Source organism: Canis aureus, chromosome X (genome assembly GCF_053574225.1).
Source record: "Canis aureus isolate CA01 chromosome X, VMU_Caureus_v.1.0, whole genome shotgun sequence".
Taxonomy (NCBI): Eukaryota; Metazoa; Chordata; class Mammalia; order Carnivora; family Canidae; genus Canis; species Canis aureus.
In genome coordinates, this window is record NC_135649.1 from 10408072 (window position 1) to 10423335 (window position 15264).

Sequence of the window (15264 nt, forward strand, 5' to 3'; positions counted from 1 at the left end):
CTAGCGATGCCACTTCTGCTTAGTACCACAGTGATCTAATTGAATTCAACATTATGTTATGTTGAGGAAATATGAATTTGAAAAGTCTCTATGGAAAATCAGGGTGACTTTCTTAAAAAGAGTATAAAAATGAGTCATCAAAACACAAGTTGTCAAATTACATGTGGGAGGAGAAAAGTATAAAATATTGGGAGAAATTACAGAACCCCCTAAGTATCATATCCAGCTTTCTACACAAGTTTCTGGGTTCCCTTTGAAGAAGCAGAAACTGAAAATGATAGTATTAGTGTTTCAGTTTGGGTTTATGCACTAAAGGCCTGACCCTTGACAACATATCCAAAAGAAGCCCTTAGCCTTCATCAGACATTTGGAAAATCAGTATTAATTTTCATGTTTTCTTTGTTAGATGTTTAACATGTGTTTATGTAAATATTTTTTCAAGACGCATTTGTTTTGTAAACAGTGCTGCTTCAATAAACTTTCAAGTAACCAAGCAGTTAGTATTCACAATTGGAAGAAAGAACATGTAATATGGTACATAACGCTTTGCATCCCCACCTAGGTATTCTCAATTTGTATGTTGAAATTTAGTTTGTTGGGATATAATTTTAGCAGGAGAATGAGTTCAAAAAGACCACGCGACAGAGGAGATGTAGAGTGACACCAGTTTAGAAAAGGGATAAATTATAGAAGATGACAAAAGTAGTTTACTCATTATTGTTTGCTAATCAAACAGCCCTCTTTTTAAAAAGATTTTATTTATTTAATTGAGAGAGAGAGAGAGAGAGAGAGAGAGAGAGAGAGAGAGAAAGCAGGAGCAGGGGCAGCAGCAGAGGAAGAGGGAGAAGCAGACTCCCAGCTGAGCAGGGAGCCCAACTTGGGGCTTGATCCCAGGATGGATGGTGGGATTGTGACCTGGGCCGAAGGCAGACGCTCAACTGACTGAGCCACCCAGGTGCCCCCAAACAGCACTCTTGTAAGGTACCAATGTGCGTAAGAAATTATGCTAAGAAATTTGTTGTGCTAAGAAATATATTGAAATTTCCTCAAGGACTAGAACAGAAAAGCTAATAGAGATTTCTTTGGCATGATTACATGTCAAATGTAATTAAGAGATAAAGAAATAATTAAATTAATATTTTATTAATATAATAAATAAATAATAATAATTAATGTCATTACAGGACATTCATCACATCTGTGTTTTCCTAGACTTGATTTTTGAAACCTTTTCTAATCAATAGATGTAGAAATAGCACACATGAATATAATATCACACATAAATACTGAATTGTACATGAATGGGCAAAGTAAGATTTTGTCAGGAGCATGCAGTTTGGGGAGATTAGACTCAAGAGAAGAATATAATTGGTGGGAAGTCTGTGAGAGAGCAAAGAGCAAATATATGTTTCTTGAGCAATCCAGAAAGACTCTGAAATGAAGATGGTTTTTATTATACATTTTAGAGTGGGAATAACCTGTCTGGGTAAGACAAGAGAGGCACAACATACTTTTTTCTATTCAGTTAGTAATCAGCTTTGTTCAGTTCTAAATGAAGACAACAAAGCATTGCACTTGGTCCCTCTCAACAGAGATAGGCAAAATGCATAAAGATTCATGGAAAATTTGGACCATTAAGCAAGCAAGGAATATGTTTTCCTGAGATGTTCTTTTGAATACTTCTTTTCCTTCAGTAGAAATTTAGTTATAAAGGAAAACCGGTATGTTCTAATAGACTTCTAACAAAGAGAGGGAAAGAAATATCTACTTGTAATCCCAGACACTTATAAAATTTGACCAATTACCAATCATGAAACAGAATGTAAAATAGTCATTTTAGGTGGAGCCTTTTCTTAGAAATTAAAGATTAAGGGAGTTTAATGAGTATCCAGTGTAGATATTCCATGAATTACAGGATTTGGATTCTTCAACAGCTTTAATCTTTTTGACTTTTTTAATGTCATGGTACCTTGGAAGTCGGCTCATTCCAAGATAAAAATAATTATATTCCTAATCTTGAAGTTTAACATTGAATTCTTATTTCCCAACCAATTAATCTATATGGTTATGTTTAGCTGAAACATATTGCTATGACCACGACGGTATACTTACATAAATTATTTAAATCCTTTTAATTATATAACTCCACAAGGACAGCATGGATTCCTTTTAGAACAAGAAAGCAGGAAACAGACTTCAGCACCCCCCCCACCATCAGATGGAGTCCTACCTGTACATTTAATCCTTGAATCCTAATGTCCGTGGTGTGAAAATAAACACACACAAAAAGTGATCACCAAGAGACAGCTTGGTTGCTGATAAATTTTAAACATTTTTTTATGAAAAATGTATAATGGAGCTTGGAATATCTCTTTAAATCTATTATAATTGGATTTGGTTGACTGTTGACATCAACTAATTTCAAAATACTGGTATAATTTTTATCCCTGTCATGTATTATCTAATATCTACTCATACATATGTAAAAACAGCTAATTTATTTATATCCTACCTCATCATTTCACTCCATTATCTAATTTTGTTTAAGTGGCAAAATTGTGTCAAGTCTGTGAGTGTCTGTTGGCTTAGAGAAAGGATGGGAGGCAACATGGTATTGTGGAAAGATCTCCAGGATTATAGCTAATAAAATTGAGCCTGAATGTCAAAGCTGTATTTACATGATGTGGCAAATCACATCTCTTTTCTGACAATCAGTTTCCTCTATAAAAATATGTGTGTGGTTGAAATGTATTGTCAAATGAGAAATGGCATTGTTAAGTATTGTGGCAGGATAATTTACTGAGATATTTATTTTTATTCTGCTACTGTGGATGATGGAGGAAAGAATGAGAGTTGCCTTATGTTGCTTGCCCCTAAAACTTTGTATTAAGAATCTAGACTTCTGATGCTTGTGGAGGACCTTAATTTTCTTTTCATTTCTTGGGCCAAAACCAAATTGCACTAAATACAATGTTGCTTCCTGGATTGGGTCCTGGAACAGAAAAATGACATTAGTAGAAAAATTGGTGAAATCTGAATAACATCTGGAGCCTGTTGAAACAAATGTTGGTTTCTTAATTTTGACAAATATACTAAGGTAATATATTAATATTAGAGGAAATTAGATTAGAGAAATGTATTTTCAAAGATGTGCAGTAAATCCATAGTTGTTGCAAAAATATAAAATTATTTTAAAACATAAAAATACATAAATTACTTGAAGCAAAAGCCCTGACAAGGCTTTTGTTAGGGGAGATAAGGGATATATGGAGATGTGCAGGAATGCAGGACAGAACCACTTCTGCCTTTGAGTAGAAAGAGATCCACTAGGATCGTGAAAGAGGTTGGTTCCAGGGGCGCCTGCGTGGCTCAGTCAGTTAAGCGTTTCTCTTCAGCTCAGGTCATGATCCCAGGGTCCTGGGATCGAGCCCTGCGTTGGGTTCCCTGCTCAGTGGAGACCCAGCTTCTCCCTCTCCCTCTGCTCTCCCCTTACTTTTGCTCACATCCTCTCTCTCTCTTTCTCTCTCTCTCTCTCTCTCTCTCTCTCTCGAGTGAATGAATAAAATCTTGTAAAAAAAAATGAAAGAGGTTGGTTCCAGTGCTGGAGATATCCATTCCACTACCATGAAGCATCTTAACAATTAACAGCAACTCTGATTTACAGATAAGTTGAAAGAATTGAATACTAATTAATAAGGATAATTCCAATAGCCCTGAATTTGGGGTAAAAGAACCCTTTACCCACTCTTGGAACCAAGGGATTGGAGTTCCCAACAGAATTTGAGAGTAATGCACCTCAGCAATTTATGTGATGTGTTAAAGATTAGAGACCCTTCCCTGAGGCTTTGTTCAGCAAGTACTTTTTAGTATTCTCAGAAACTGTGGAGAAGTGGAGCCCCCCAAAAAGAAGATTGAATTTACACCATCGTGGTAAAGATTTTTTTTAATATTTTTTATTTATTTATTTATGATAGAGAGAGAGAGAGAGGCAGAGACACAGGCAGAGGGAGAAGCAGGCTCCATGCACTGGGAGCCTGACGTGGGATTCGATCCCGGGTCTCCAGGATTGCACCCTGGGCCAAAGGCAGGCGCCAAACCGCTGAGCCACCCAGGGATCCCAGATTTTTTTTTTTTATATTCTCAGGTTGGCCGAGGATGTAAGCATACATATTATATTACAGGTCAGTAATTAAGTATAGGAATCATTATTTCAGTAGGTGGAGAATTTCTGCTTTGGAGAGCCCTCCATTTAGCATGCAGCCACCCAAAGGATGAAGAACACTTGGCCGAAATCCACAACACAGGCCTGTTACACAAAAAATACTGGCAGTTGTGGACTGGACAATGAAAGTCATACAATACAAGATATGTAGTAAGACACGTCATAAAATCTAGTGAGATTAGAGTTCTTTTATTGCATACATTATTTTCCAATATAATTTGGAATGCAGAAATATAATGAGTCTTGGGTGACATGATTCTTTTGTCAGTTGGTAAAATTTAAGTTTTATATGCTACAGCAACAAAAACCCATGCAAAAGTCTTCAACCTGATTATGTAACAGTCATTTAAAAGAAGAAAATCATCAACTTGCTTTGATGTTCTTAATGCATGTAAATCAATATCTAAACGCTTAACATATTCCAAAATATACGTAGCATACAACAGCTGGATGTTAAATGAATCTTTCTAAATAAAATAATAAATTGGCTGCCACCAGGAACATAAACTTTTATTGGATGAAACGTTTTTATTTCATAGTGTAAAATTGGCATCTTTCGTGATTCATTGTTCTTGGAACAGCTTGAGATCAGCGCTAAAATGTCGATTATTTTGTTTTAATAGTCTAAGCTTTCTAAACTACTACAGATGTTTTAAGTATAATGGGAGGTCGAAAAAGAATCTAAATGAATTTTTGAAAGAACTGAAGCTTCATTTGCATCATCATACAGTAACTGAGAATAATTCGTGAAAAAGGAATTCATCTTGGTTGCATATATTGGATTAATTTAAATATTTTGTATCTCATCAGTTTCACAGAGCTGTTATGCTTGGAGAGATCTTAAGAGAAGTGGACTGTTATTAAGTGGGTATTGGATGAAGAAAAATATATTTGAATCAGTTTCTGAGGATATTATATATGTTAGACTAATGGAGAATGAATTATAGTCCAACTCTGTAGAGGTAGTCACAATGGTTCTGATGTGAAAGAGGTAAGGAGTGTAATTATAAGTCTAGAGTCTAACATTTGGAAATAGAGGTTGAGTTTTGAGGAAATTTTCCCAGTGTTGCTCCCTACTTTATATGAGTTTGCAGATGTAGACACTCTTCATTTTGAGTTTCTTGAATGATTCACAGATCTGCATTTTTCATTAACAGGCACTTATGCAGATTTAAATATTACACTCATTTAGTCTTTATAACCGTGCTATGACATAGGTAATTTTCTATTGCAGTGTAACAAATTACCATAAATTTATTGGCTTAAAATAACTCAAATTTAGTATCAGTTTCTGGAGGTCAGGAGTCCAGACACAGCTTAGCGGTGTTTTTTCTTTTAAGAGTTTGTTTATTTGTACACCCAAAGAGAGAACACAAGCAGGGGGAACGGCAGTCAGGGAGAGGGAGAAGCAGAATCCCCGGTGAGCAGAGAGCCCACTATGGGGCTATATATATCCCAGGACCCCAGGATCATGACCTGAGCCAAAGGCAGCCAGTTGTTTAACCAACCCACTGAGCCACCCAAGCACCCCTTAGCAGTGTTCTCTATTCAAGGCCTCTAGACTAGCTGCATTTTCACCTGGAGGCTTGATTGGGAAAGATATGATTCCAAGACCCTTCTAGTTGTTGGTAGAATTTATTTGCTTGAGTCTGGGATTGCAGTCGCTGTTTTCTTGTAACTATGGACCAGGAATGGCTGTGGGATCCTATAGACCATTCTCAGGTTCTTACCACATGGCCTCCTCTATGGGCAGTTTACATCATGGTTGTTTGCTTCTTCAAGTTCAGCAGGTGAATATCTCAATTTAAATCTCCCTCTTCAGTCTGCTAAGATATTCTTATATATCATAATTACTAGAGTGACTATCCCATCATATTTATAGACCCTACTCAATGAGGCTTGAAAGGATTTGTTAAAACACTCAGTCCTATTGCTAGTAAGTAGCAGGATCATAATTTGAACCCAGGAGGTCTCTCGACGTCTAGGTGGTAAAGTGTAAACAATCCTATTTGTTTTCCTACTCTCCTACTAGAAAGCTTTTGTAAGCACTTTACCAGGGCACTAGTTCTTTTTTTTTTTTAATGATAGTCACACAGAGAGAGAGAGAGAGAGGCAGAGACACAGGCAGAGGGAGAAGCAGGCTCCATGCACCGGGAGCCCGATGTGGGATTCGACCCCGGGTCTCCAGGATCACGCCCTGGGCCAAAGGCAGGCGCTAAACTGCTGCGCCACCCAGGGATCCCACTAGTTCTAATTAGACATCAAAATAATGAGACAAGGCCATGTCTAATTTCTGGATATGACCCAAATCTTGGACTGGTTCATAAAGATGCAGTTCTTCAAATCAAATTTAGCCTCAAAACCTTGTAGAAAGTTTTACTCTGATGATGTGGTCATTATATTTAAAAAGGAGAAATAACCAACCTCTAGGAATAACTATATCTACCTTTCGACATGCAGGGTGTTGGATATTATACTGTCTGCCACCTTCCTTAGGCAATTAGAGAAAACATAATGTTCATTAATTCCATCCTTGTGTTATGGAAAGTAAAACAATACATATTCTAAGGCAGCTTGACTATGTGGCCAAAATTCGTTTGAGTATAGTGAAACTATGCCAGAGACTACTATACAAGGGTCTCCATTCTGCTAGGGTGGACAAGTACCCACTTTTGATGTATGAGGAAATACTTTATAAGGTCTAAAGCACTATATTTTTGAAAAGTGAAACAATATATGCTTTTTTCAAATTAATAAACAATTGCTCAACATTTATTATAACCCATTCTCATATTCACTGTATATTTATAAATTAATAACCATATCCTAGCCTTAAGGAATAAGGCTGTCTAGGTGAAAATACTGAGAATAGAATCAATGATTACCATGTACTCTGCCATTTATTTTTATTTTATTTTATTTTATTAATTTTTTAAAGATTTTATTCATTTATTCATGAGAGACAGAGAGAGAGAGAGAGACTGAGAGAGGCAGAGACACAGGCAGAAAGAGAAACAAGGCTCCATGCAGGGAGCCTGACGTGGGACTCGATCCCGAGTCTCCAGGATCACACCCTGGGCTGAAGATGGCACTAAACCGCTGAGCCACCCGGGCTGCCCTATTTTTTTTTTTTAATTTAAATTCAACTTGCCAACATATAGTATAACACCCAATGCTCACCCCATCAAGAGCCCTCCTCAGTGCCCATCACCCAGCTACCCCATTCCCCCACCCACCCACCTCCCCTTCTGCACCCCTTTGTTTGTTTCCCAGGATTAGGCATCTCTCATGGTTTGTTTCCCTCTCTAATTTTTCCCACTCAGTTCCCTTCTTTTCCTTTATAATCCTTTTCACTATTTTTTATCTTCCACGTGTGAGTGAAACCATATGATGATTGTCCTTCTCTGATTGACTTATTTCTCTCAGCATAATACCCTCCAGTTCCATCCATGTAGAAGCAAATGGTGGGTATTCGTCTGGCATTTGTTTTAGTAAAGGTATATATAATGGCAACACCACATAAGAACTATGAATTTTTCACCTGTAGCTTAATGAGAGGGAAGACTTCAGAGATGGAACTTGCAGGGGAATATCAAAATGTGAAGAAGAGTTCTATGGGTGGGCAATACAGGATGAGAGCGAAAGGGTATTTCAGCAGGAAAAAAAAAAAAACATGTTTAATGTGACAAAACCATGTAAGAGAACAGAGTGTTAGATAATTTTCAAAGAATTTGGATTTGTGAAAGTAGCATAGGGGATATGTTGGGAATGGCAATTTAGACTAAAATAGTAAGAATGAACCAGAGTATTAATGGCCCTGTAGACCATACTCATGTATTAGTGCTTGAAGATGATTTTCATTTCTCAGAAACAGATGGTTTAGTGATGTGTAGGCTTTTTCATTTGAATTAGCACATATGTTAAATTTTGCTGCTTCTGGATGTGTATTTGGCCAAAGTATTTTAAATTTTATTTTTTAACTGAATAAGAATATAACTGCTACTTCACAATCCACATAATTATCATCATAGACATCATGATAGCCAAGATCTTTCTATTTCTTATTTCCTGATGTATCCCAAGTTCACAAAACAATGACAGACACATGGTAATGTCTCAGTAATTACTTTTTGAATGGATGTGAGTATTCTCAAAAATGTAAAAATAGTCAGATAAACCTGGGTGATTGATTATCTTCTTCATTTGTTAGTCTTTTCTAAATGTTGAAAATAAACATATATGTTTTTGTGAGAAAAAGATGTTAAGACAATATAAGCATTTTGATGCTGTAATATCATATTCAACTTTTTTTGTATTTCTCCAATTTTTCATAGTGAAGATATATTACTTTTATGGTGAAAAATATTCAAATTTCATTATTGTAATTTCCCTACAAAGACTATAAATGGCACTTACAGAATACTGGCTTTTTTGTTATGATTGAAATATAAAGTTTTCATTGAGCAACATTGCATAGAGTAGAATAGAGTGCTCTTGGAGACTCAGACGAATTAGTTGCTTGACATTACCCATCATGGAACTTTGGACAAGTCCCTTTCCCTTTGAGTCTTCATATGTAAAAATAAATAGGAATAATTTAGAATGGAACAATGTTGATTGCATATTGGGATCCACAAAGGAGTTTTTAAAAATACTAATACTGAAGCCCTGGTTCCAAAGATTCTGATTTAAGTGGATCTGAATTGGGCTTGGGCATTAGTGGGAGGATGGAAGGATGGAAGGAAGAATAGATAAACTTTCTAGATAATTCTACGTATAGGCAGGCTTCGGAAGCTTGGGGCTAGAATTTCAGTGTTCTTTAAGGTCCAATGTGCTACAATCTATTTGACTACCCCCAATTAAACCCCCCAAAAGCACATAACGTTTGGTTCATTTTCTATATCTTTGTCTTACAATTGTCTACATCATGCAGAATTTTATTAAATAGCCCCTAAATCAATCATGCTACGTACCTTAGTATGTCATATTGTTGTCTGTTCCTAGCTGGTTATTAAAGGAGCAGAATTTGATTATTCAAATTCCCAAGGTTCTCTTCAGTTGCTCAGAGGCACCTGAAGTTTTCTGGCTCTCTAACAAGCATATTTTCTAGTGGCTTAAAATGTTTTCTGCTATAGCACAGGGTTCCCATATATCTCGACTATGTGGACTAATCATAGGATTCACTGAGTTATTGAGTTGGAGGTTATGTTTTCTAATTGAGGCAACTTGAATAATTGAGTGGATTACTGGGGAGTGCTGAAGTAGGCAGTTCTAGAAGAAAATAAAACAAATTTATTTATTAGGAAGACTTGGTCCCTGGGACTGTTCTCCCACTGCTATTTTCTTAATTTCCTCCAAACGGAGCCCTCTGAAAGCTTTAAGGTGGTAATTCCTCATGAGTTTTAAAATACACAGTCAATGATTGTCTAACTAGAGAGGCAGAGTCAGCTTAGAGAAGGACTTTAAGCAGGAGTGAATTATGAGCGTCATGCCTATTTAAGCATCCTCCTTGCATTTTTTATGGGGAGGTAAGCTGGGAGGGAAGCAGGTGGTAGGTATAGAATTCAGCTATTAAGGTACAGAGGTAAAGTCAAATCGGAAACTATTAACTGCTCATTTTTCATAAATTGGCTGCATATGTGTCTATCAAAATCCTATGACTACATTTTCAGTACATTGGAAAGCACTTAGTGGCCATGTAGCATGATGAGTACTGGAGGGGTTGAGGGGGGTTGGGGGGATGAGGAAATTTTAAAAAAACAGCTGTGATTCATGCTTTCTCGGGGCTTACAGTCTAAGGAAGAAGAAATGTACACATGCATTGTGATAACGACAAGTATCTGCTAAATGTTACTGTCAAATGGACAGGAGGGGACAGTTCAGGACAGCCTGGGGTTAGTCTGCAGAAGGAGCTGCTAATATGGGGTAAACCAGCCATCGTGTAGCCCTGGCCAGAGAAAAAGCCCAAAGTCAAAGCTGAGTCTTGGCAAAGGAAAGGTCTAGCAGGCAGCCCACTCACTCCAGTGGGCACTGCAAGCAGAGCCTCTGATCTGGGGGCGGGATTGTTTATAGATGTTCTTAGGTGACAGGTACACTGAGCCACCTAGCAACTCCTCAAGCCAATCTTTTGTTTGCTCTAACCCTGTATTTTCAGCCATCATCCCAGGGACGCAGCTTTGCTCTGTAGTCAACAGTGTGGTTCCTAAAATCTGTATTACAAAGGGCCAGCAGAATAGTAGCGAAATGGAATTACGGATATTCTCTTTCTTCTTTTCTTTTAAAAAGATTTTATTTACTTATTCATGAGAGATACAGAGAGAGAGGCAGAGACCAGGCAGAGGGAGAAGCAGGCTACTCGCAGGGTGCATGATGCGGGACTCGATCCCAGGACCCTGGGATCATGCCCTGAACCAAAGGCAGATGCTCAACCACTGAGCCACCCAGGGGTCCCCGGATATTGCCTTTCTTCTTGGCTAGACTCTTACCACTGTGTAGACTACCACCAGGTAAAGAATAGGTGCTCAGTAAATGTTTTTTTTTTTAATCAGTAAATGGTTGTTTAAAGAAGTGAATGAGTTGCCTTAGATTGCTTTCATGAGTTTTAATGACCGATCTCCTCTATGAACAAACAGTAGAAGAATCCATTTTTATCTATCATTGTTCTTATTTTTGTAACATTTGCCTACAATAAAATCTACTAATTTTACCCATGCTCTTTAATGACTTTTGACAAAGGTATACATTTGTGTAGCCACCACCACAGTCATAATGATATAAAACATTTCCATTGACCCAGCAAAGAGCTCCTTTTCACCTTGCAGTTAATCACACCTGTGCACCTCAGCCCTTGGGATCTACTGTCCTGATTTCTGTGCTCTGTTTTGCCTTTCTCCTATTTCGCATAAGTAGAGTAATGCATTAAGCAATATTTTGTTGAAATCCGTTCACTTGGCAGAAAACTGTAGAGATGCATCCATGTTGTCGGTTTATCAGAAGTCCACCCTGTGGATGAACCACACTTTATCTCCTCACTAGTTGATAGGCATCGTATTGCTTTCAGTTGGTTTAAACGATGAATCAAGGTATTGCAAATCATTTATCTTAAGTAAATAGCTAAGATAGAGATTGCTAGACCAGGTAATAATATCTCTTTAACACTTGAAGAGGAACACAAACAGCTTTCCAAATTGGCTCTACCATTTTGTGTTTCCACCAGCAATGCATGAGGGTTTCTTGTGTTTTGTAGCATCACCGATACTGAAGTTTATCAGTCTTTATTTATTTTTTAAATTTTAAGTTCTAATTGTTTTTTTTTTTAACTTTTATTTATTTATGATAGTCACAGAGAGAGAGAGAGGCGCAGAGACACAGGCAGAGGGAGAAGCAGGCTCCATGCACCGGGAGCCCGATGTGGGATTCGATCCCGGGTCTCCAGGATCGCGCCCTGGGCCAAAGGCAGGCGCCAAACCGCTGCGCCACCCAGGGATCCCAGTTCTAATTTGTTATACAGTGGTACAAGATGATGATTGATTGATTGATTGATTGATTGATTGATTTATTATTGGTGTTCAATTTGCCAACATATAGAATAACACCCAGCGCTCATCCCATCAAGTACCCCCCTCAGTGCTTTACCTGATGGCTAATGATGTTATCCTATAACATGGGTCTTGATCTTCTGATTTTTTTTTTTTTTGGTGAAATTTCTGTTGAAATATGTTACCCTTTATTTATTTAAATGTTGTTGCTTCTTGCTATTCAGTTGTAAGTGTCTTGTGTTATTACGGATACGAATTTCATTATGCAGTCTTTTATTTAGGTAAAGTTCACATGAGAAAATTCACTGTTTCAACTATTTTAGAGACTACAGTTTCAGTGGCTTCTCATCTATTCATAGTGTTGTGCAACTATCACAGCTATCTAAATCCAGAACATTCTGACTACCCCAAGGTAGCCCTGTACATATTAAGTAGTCACTTCTCATTCTTTCTCGCCCTAGACCCTATACCACCAATCTGCTTTATTATTTCTGTGGATTGTCCTATTCTGCAAATTTCATTTAAACAGAATCATACATAGATTTTTGAGTCAATTCTTTCACGTAGTATAATGTCTCTAAAGTTCATTCATGTTGTAGTATGTGTCAGTACTTCATTCCTTTTTATGTCTAAATATTCTATCATGTGTAGATTGCATTTTATTTGTCCATCAATTCGTGGACATTTTGGTTATTTCTACTTTTTGGATATTTTAAGTAATGATGCTGTGAATATCAGTGTACCTTTGAAACCTGTTTTAAGTTGTCATAGTTAATTTTATCCGTCAACTTTACTAGGACATGGTAACCAGGTATATGGTCAAATGTCTAGATGTTGCTGTGGGGGTACTTTTTTAGTTGACGCTAATGATTTTGGGGGAAGCTTTTTAAATATATTTTTATTTTTTAATATTTCTATTGTGTAGTTAACATACAATATTATATTAGTTTCGGGTGTACAACATAGTGAGTCAACATTTATATACATCATGAGGTGATCACCATGATAAATCTAGTTATCGTCTATCACATATTTGTTACGTATTGTTAAATATTTTCCCTATGCTGTACATCGTATCTCCCTGTTTCATTTATTTTATATGTGGACATTTGTACCTTTTAATATACTTGCACTATTTTGTCCAATCCCCCCACTCCCCTGCCCTTTGGCAACCACCAGATATTTCTCTGTATCTATGAGACTGTTTCTGTCTTGTTTTGACTTTTTTTTTTTAGATTCCACATACAAGTGAAATCATATGGTATTTGTCTTTTCTCTGTCTTTTTCACTTAGCATAATACCCTCTAGGTCCATCTATGTTGTTGCAAATGGCAAGATTTCATTCTTTTTTAATGCTGAGTGACATTCCATTGTGTAAGTACTTATACATGTACATATGTATACATACATACACACCACATCCTCTTTATACATTCATCTATTGATGGACACTTAGGTTGCTTCCATATCTTAACTGTTGTAAATAATGCTGCCATGAAAATAGGGGTGCATTTTTTTATGAACTAGTGTTTTTGTTTTTGTTTTGTTTTTTCATATAAATACCTGGAAGTGGAATTGCTGGATCATATGGTAGTTGTGTTTTTTAGTTTTTTGAGCAACCTTTACATTGTTTTCCATAGTGGCCACACCGTTTCACATCCCTATCAGCAGTGCATCAGGGTTCCCTTTTCTCCACTTGGCCATACTTCTTACCTTTTGTCTTTTTGGTAATATACATTCTGACTGCTATGAGGTGAGGACATACTGTGGTTTTGATTTGCATTTTCCCTGATGATTAGTGATGTTGAGAATCTTTTCATGTGTCTGTTGGCCACCTGGATGTTGTCCTTGGATAAATGTCTGTTCATGTCCTCTGCCCATCTTCAAATTGAATTGTTTCATTTTTTTTTTTTGATATTGAGTTGTGGGAGTTCTCTATATATTTTGGATATATCATAGTTATATGATTTGCAAATACCTTCTGATGAGATTAATTTGTTTTAATCCTAGTTGGTTAACATATAGTGTAATACTGGTTTCAGGAATATAACTTAGTGACTCATCACTTACATATAACACCCAGTGCTCATCACAAGTGCCCTCTTTAATACCCTTCACCCGTTTAGCCCCTGAGATTAACATTAAATCACCCCATAGCCCTGTCAAGTTGACAGATAAGAGTAACCATCACAAATATGTTAAAGGTTGGGACACCTGTGTGGCTCAGCGATGGAACGCCTGCCTTTGGCTCAGGGCGTGATCCTGGATCTGGGTATCAAGTCCTGCATCGGGATCCCTGCGAGGAACCTACTTCTCCCTCTGCCTGTGTCTCTGCCTCTGTCTGTCTCTCATGAATAAATAAATAAAAACTTAAAAAAAAAACAAATATGTTAAAGGCAATTCTGGTGAGATGTCAGAAAGGAAAGAGGAGCACTGTAGAGAAAATGTGTATGTTCTTAGAGAATACATATATATTTTTATGGACAAAATGTTAGTAGAAATATGAACATTAACAGTGCTTATGTTGAAGTCTTGAATGGAAATGAGGAACATGCTACTGGAAACTGGAAAACAACTGATGCATTTTATAAAGTAACAGAATGTGGCTAATTGTTTTATTGTTTACTGGAAAGTAGAAAGTTCATCACTCGTAGGGGATCAACTTGGATATTTAGCTGAGTAGATTTCCATGCAGAGTATGAAAGGAGTGGCTAACAACAAATTCCTTTTTGTATCACCGTACATATCTCTATCTTAAAAGGAACTGATGTCTGCAATTCTTGAGTGTTTCTTGGTTGCTGCATCACAAAATGGTTTACTTGTTGGCTTTTTTTTTTTCTGTAGAAACTTAAATTCTCTGGACTGCTAAGTCAATTTCCAATTGTCCGTTTGCTTTTCCATTTTCCAAAATTGTTTTGCATGTCTTGTGATCTTTTGTTTCTTCTCTTGTTTCTGACTTTGCAAATTTATGACTTTAAATATTTTACTGTCATTTTAGTGGGGTTAGGTTGAGAGCAGAGGTTAATGTGTGGATTAAATTTACCATGTTGAGTGAAATAAATGCCTATAAATGACTGTCAGGGACCTTGGAAGCTCCTCATTCTGACGTGATAAAGGTTCCACCCTTTCGGAATTAGCCTTCATGTTGAACATTTGACTTATACCTTTAAAGTGAATTAACCATTAATTTGGCTATTACAATATTCCAATACATGAATGAACTCAGTCATTTGTATGCTTTCAAATTAAATGAGTCTGTTCTACTCTGCCATGCATAGGCTTCTCATCCTTACAATAACCATATGAATTAAGAATTATTTTCCCTTTTTGAGGAAATTGTGATTGAGTGAATATAGGTACGTTGTGTAAGAGCACATATCTAGTAAATGCAGAGCTGGAGCACAAACACAACTTTTTTTTTTTCTAAAGCATGCTTGTAGCAACATTCCTCATTCTTACTACAGTGCCGGCTCCTGTAAATTTTGTAAGTTTATTATAACTTCT

General features: G+C 36.9%; 1 long non-coding RNA gene across 1 annotated transcript in view; it reads left to right on the forward strand.

Annotated features, from left to right (window-relative positions):
- The window catches only part of LOC144307546 (uncharacterized), a 155449-nt gene that overhangs the window by 139952 nt on the left and 233 nt on the right, over positions 1 to 15264 (forward strand). The window lies entirely within an intron of this gene.